Genomic DNA, 6,000 nt, shown 5'->3' on the forward strand with positions numbered 1-6,000 from the left:
TTAAACTGTACTGATTTTAAGATCATTAGGGGTTTGTGATTTTTGCTTATGTGTTTGTATTGGTCCTAAATGTTATTCTAGGTATAGAGAGGAAAAACTGTACAAACATATTGATGAACTGTATAAGTTATAGTCTTGTGGGACATTAACAGCAGTAGCACTCTGGGCAGACTGGCTTAAGCTGTTTCCCTCTTTCCTCCTATTGCTGTCTCCTCTCACCCTATTTTATCAAAATAAAGCCAAAAATATAACTTATAAAAATATATACAGTCAAGCCCGAAATTATTCATACCCCTGGCAAATTCTGACTTAAAGTTACTTTTATAAAGTTACTACAAGAGGCATCATTGTGGAAAAAAAAAAATTTCTCAGCTTTTATTTACATTTGAACAAAAAGTGGCATGTCCAAAATTATTTATACCCTTTGCAAACTGTCACAGTCTATGGGAAAATCCAAAGTTCTATACCGTTCCAAATAGTCCAAGCTGTTCTAAAGCATCCTAATTACCCTGATTCATTGGGAACAGCTGTTTTAATCAACTCAACAGGTGAAAAACAGAAGCTCTCTGCTGTTGGTTTGTGGACAGTCATGGCTAAGACAAAGGAGCTCACTGAGAGCCTGCGGCTGCGCATTGTGGCTGCTCATAAGTCAGGAAAGGGCTATAAGACCATATCTAAATGTTTTGAAGTTCCAGTGGCTGCAGTGCAAAGTATTATTAAAAAATACAAGACGTTCCGCACTGTGAAAAATCTCAGAGGATGTGATCGGAAGCCAAAAGTGACACCTCTGCTGGCCAGGAGGATAGTGAGAGAGGTGAAAAAGAATCCAAGGATCACACCAAGGCCATCCTGATGAATCTGGGCTCTGCTGGTGGCAACATCTCAAGGCAGACAGTCCAACAGATGCAGACCAAGGAGGACACCACTTCTCCAGATAAGGTACACAAAAGCCCGCTTGGCCTTAGCAAATGCTCATCTGGACAAAGATGACGACTTCTGGTCTTCTGTTTTTGGTCAGATGAAACTAAAATTAAATTGTTTGGCCACAATGATGTAGCCTTCATTTGGTGTAAAAAAGGAGAACCCTTCAACCCTAAGAACACCATCCCCACTGTCAAACATGGTGGCGGGAACCTAATGTTTAGGGGGTGTTTTTCAGCCGGTGGACCAGGGAAACGAATCACAGTAAACGGCACCATGATAAAGGAGCAATACATCAAAATTCTCAACAACAACATCAGGCAGTCTGCAGAAAAACTTGGCCTTGGGCCCCAGTGGACATTTCAGCACGACAACGACCCAAAACACACAGCAAAAGTGATGAAAAAATGGGTAGCAGACAAAAACATTAACGTTTTCCTGAATTAAATCTAATTGAGAATCTGTGGAGGGAGCTCATCGCTAAAGATGAATGGGCAAAAATACCAGTGAAGACATGCAAAAAGCTGTTCAGCAATTATAGGAAGCGTTTGATTGCTGTATTAGCCAATAAAGGCTTTTTTTTTATTATTGAGAAGGGTATGAATAATTTTAGACATGCCACTTTTTGTTCAAATGTAAATAAAAGCTGAGAAATATTTTTTTCCACAATGATGCCTCTTGTACATCGTCTTATTATCTTTTGGGAGAAGCCTGTGTCATTTCCGGTCAAAAAAAAAAAAAAACTTGCTGGTTGAATAAAAGTAACTTTACATTTTTTTTTTTTTTTTTTTTTTTTTTGCCAGGGGTATGAATAATTTCGGGCTTGACTGTATGTGTATAAGCAGTCAGTGAACATGATGCACTGTGAGTTATGATCTACTTTTCGATGTTCTTGCCCATGTGTCAGTTATTCTGACTATTTATGGAAAAGTAGCAGCTTTAGTACCCTTAACCTCAATTCAACACCATCAATATCATAAAGTATATAAAAAAACACATAAAGGAAAAAGCATTAGGAAATCAGACCTATTTCACAGAAACCTCTGTTTTTCTTTCTCTCAAATGCATTGCCATGACTCACAGGACACTCACACATTTAATATCTGTCATTTTGTTTGATTAGCCGTGCCTCGCTAGCCTGTGATATTGGTTGCGAGAGATGTGTTCATTCCCCCCCCCACCCGCCTCAACCGGCCTCATTCAGTCATCAGGACCCCCGCAGGCTCGCAGGCATCTTAACAGCCATCTATAACAGGAGAGCACAGCCACAAAGACCCCCCACCTTCCACTCACACTCCAGAGGCCAAAGCACTGATGGAAACACACCATGACAGCAGCTGCAAGCAGCCTCACACACAATGGGACCAGTCAATACTTTCAGCTGTGAGTGTATGTGTGTTCACGTGTCCCATATCAAATGCACCAAAGTGTAGCCTGTCAAATATGATGGGTATTAGTTTCCAGAAGACAGTTAAAAGCTCAAAACCTGTCAAAGAGTCAAGTGGACTCAAGTTTACAGACCAGAGTTTATGTAAAGTACACTCTTAAAAATAAAGGTGCTTCACAATGCCATAGGAGAACCTTTTATTTCTAAATGGTTCCAAAAAGAAGCTTTAACATCTGAAGAACCTCTCTGTTTCACAGAAGGTTCTTTGTGGCGAAAGAAGGTTCTTCAGATTATAAAAAGGTAAGAAAGAGGTGGTTAAATAACCTTTGACTGAATGGTTCTTTGTGGAACCAAAAATGGTTCTTCTATGGCATCGCTGTGAAGAACCTTTTGAAGCACCTTTATTTTTAAGAATGTATGCTGCAAAGAAAATAAAAAGGGAAGAAAGAAAGAAAAAAGAAAGAAAGAAAGAATCCAGCATCTCCTGATATCATCCCTCCATATTCAAATCATTTACTGTCTTCTACTAACAACTGTATTCATTAAACTGTCAAAAAAGACAAACAATAAATAAATAAAAATAAAAATAAAACAAAAAGTCAACATTCATTAGCGCTATGAATACAGAACTGGTTCAGTTGAAAAAAGAAAAAAGAAATATATAAATAAAATAAAAATTTCATGATTTTCCATTCGTGGACGGAAGGCTATACTAAAATACACTGACAGGGTTTCCGGCACTGCTTCAGTTGCGGCGCTGCTACTGCATGTACTGCACCATGACATAAGAAATTATTTTTAGCTCAGTTGTGTTCTTATGTCCTTAAATATGATAAAAGAAAGACCCTTCCTCACAGAAAGAAAGAGTTCTATGAAATATTTCAAAACCAATAAATAGACTACTCTTACTGGCTGAATGCAACAGCACTAAATGCAGGACAAGAGTCTAATTGCATATAATTCATTCCTTTATTATTTAGCTATGGCTTTGGAAGACTTAGAAGGAACATAATGTTATGCTGTTGTTTTTTCTATTTGTCAGTCATGAGCTGTTATACAAGGAATTGTCATTTCAATGAAGAGAGACACATGAAGATTCTCCTTTATGTTCCATAAAAAAGGAATGGTTAGGTGATATTTAAGGAGTAGTTCACTTTCAGAACAAAAATTTACAGAAAATGTATTCACCCCCTTGTCATCCACGATGTTCATGTCTTTCTTCAGTCGCAAATAAATTGTGTTTTTTGAGGAAAACATTTCAGGATTTCTCTCCATATAATGGACTTCTATGGTGCCCCCAAGTTGAACTTCCAAAATGCTGTTTTAATGCAGCTTCAAAGGGCTCTAAATGATCCTAGCCGAGGAAAAAGTGTCTTATCTGGCGAAACAATCGCTTATTTTCTAAAAACATTTACAATTTATACACTTTTTAATCTCTACACAGAGTACACACAGAGCTAGACAAGATGAGCATTTGAGGTTAAGAAGTATATAAATTGTATTTTTTTTTTTTTTTTTTTTTTTTTTTTTTTTTAGAAAATAACAGATCGTTTTGCTAGATAAGACCCTTCTTTCCTCAGCTGTGATCGAATAGAGCCATTTGAAGCTGCATTTTGGAAGTTCAAACTCTGGGGCACCATAGAAGTCCATTATATGGAGAAAAATCCTGAAATGTTTTCCTCAAAAAGCATAATTTCTTCACGACTAAAGAAAGAAAGACATGAACATCTTGGATGACAAGGGGGTGAGTACATTATCTGTAAATTTTTGTTCTGAAAGTGAACTACTCCTTTAAGTTCATTGTATATTGTCAGTTGTATAGCAATATATGAAGCACAGCCCACATAGAAGTCACTTTCAAATCAAACAGCATTTTGATGGTCAATATGACAAATCTGAACCTGCTGTGAAATCTTTGCTTGCATTTCTATTAAAATGGCTGGATTTTGGCCACGAAAGTTCGCGGAACAATGGTAAATATGATCGCACCTTAAGAGTCAGGAACAACATGAGTACATGAAATAATTTGGTTTGTTAAACTTGCTTTGTGTTTGTGATGATTTCTCGTGGGATTTGTTAGAATATATATTATTATCCAGAGCGTTGGGATATTTATTGTTTGCAGCAATATTAAAAGGATTCGTTCACTTCCAGAATAAAACCCCATGTCATCCAAGATGTTCATGTCTTTCTTTCTTCATTCGAAAAAAATGGTCGATAGTTTCGCTAGATAAGACCTTTATTCCTTAGCTTGGATCGTGTAGAGCCCTTTGAAGCTGCATTGAAACTGCAATTTGTACCTTCAACCTGCTGATCCCCATTGAAGTCCACTATATTGAGAAAAATCCTGGAATGTTTTCTTCAAAAACCTTCATTTCTTTTCGACTGAAGAAAGAAAGATATGAACATCTTTGATGATGTGGGGATGAGTAAATTATCAGGAAGTTTTTATTCTGGAAGTGAACTAATCCTTTAAACAGAAGTGTGCCACAAGAGATTATTTGGAACACTATATTTGTGTGTGTTTCCTCCAAAGTGCTAAAACAGTCATTAACACACTCATTAAGGAACCAAAAACAATTAAGCGCATCTGAGTCAGAACCAGAATCATTAATTTCTCTTCCTGAACAATGACATCAGATTCAGGTTGTTGTGATGCTGGGGAAGCAAATGATTCATTATAGACTGTACTTGGTTGAGAAAAAGGCATCAGCTTTTCACCACTGCTCACTACAGTCATCATCAGCACTATACGAATCTCAGTAATGAGGTGTATGTGTGTGTGGGATGTAAGAAAGAATGTGCCGTTGTGTTTGTCTCTGCAGGTTAATGATGAGACGTGAATGTTTGCTGTTAGGTTGGTGAGAGGTTGGTGAATAATTTCGTATTTGTATGTTGAAAGTATTGTCATGCTAATTCATTGTTTGCTCCAGATAAAAATCTGTCACTCCAAATTAAAGCCTCTGAGTATAAAGAAACAGAATGAAGAGAGAAACACAAATAGGAAAAAAAAATTGGAGGCTCAGACACCTACTGATGTTGGAGATGTGGTAAAACATGGCAGTGAACTTAAAACATGCACATGTATACAAGCAGCAAACACAAATGTGACCCTGGACCACAAAACCAGTCTTAAGTCGCTGGGGTATATTTGTAGTAATAGCCCAAAATACACTGTATGGGTCAAAATTACAGATTTTTCTTTTATGCCAAAAATCATTAGGATATTAAGTAAAGATCACGTTCAATGAAGACATTTTGTACATTTCCTACTGTAAATATATCAAAACGTAATTTATTAGTAATATACATTTCTAAGAACTTAATTTGGACAACTTTGGGTGATTTTCTCAATACTTTTTTTTGCAACCTTCCTTGATTCCAGATTTTCAAATAGTTGTATCCTGGTCAAATATTGTTCTATCCTAACAAACCATACAACAATTAAATGCTTATTTATTCAGCTTTCAAATGTATACATCTAAATAAAAAGGACCCGTATGACTGGTTTTGTGGTTTAGATGTGTATGTGTTCTACTGTAGTTCTGTTTGCTCTTATGTTTGAGATGAGGCCCATGTCCTCTGTCCCTAAATATTTGTTAATCTCAGCAGTCCTTGGCTTCTAGTGGATAATATCATAACCTCAGTACCTATAAAAGTCTGCACAATACAGTATATATATATATATATAT

General features: G+C 36.7%; 1 protein-coding gene across 2 annotated transcripts in view; it reads right to left on the reverse strand.

Moving 5' to 3' along the window:
• asic2 (acid-sensing (proton-gated) ion channel 2) overlaps nucleotides 1-6,000 on the reverse strand; it is a 505,439-nt gene that overhangs the window by 52,688 nt on the left and 446,751 nt on the right. The gene's annotated exons all lie outside the window — the stretch shown is intronic.

The sequence above is a fragment of the Garra rufa genome, chromosome 1, assembly GCF_049309525.1.
Source record: "Garra rufa chromosome 1, GarRuf1.0, whole genome shotgun sequence".
NCBI lineage: Eukaryota > Metazoa > Chordata > Actinopteri > Cypriniformes > Cyprinidae > Garra > Garra rufa.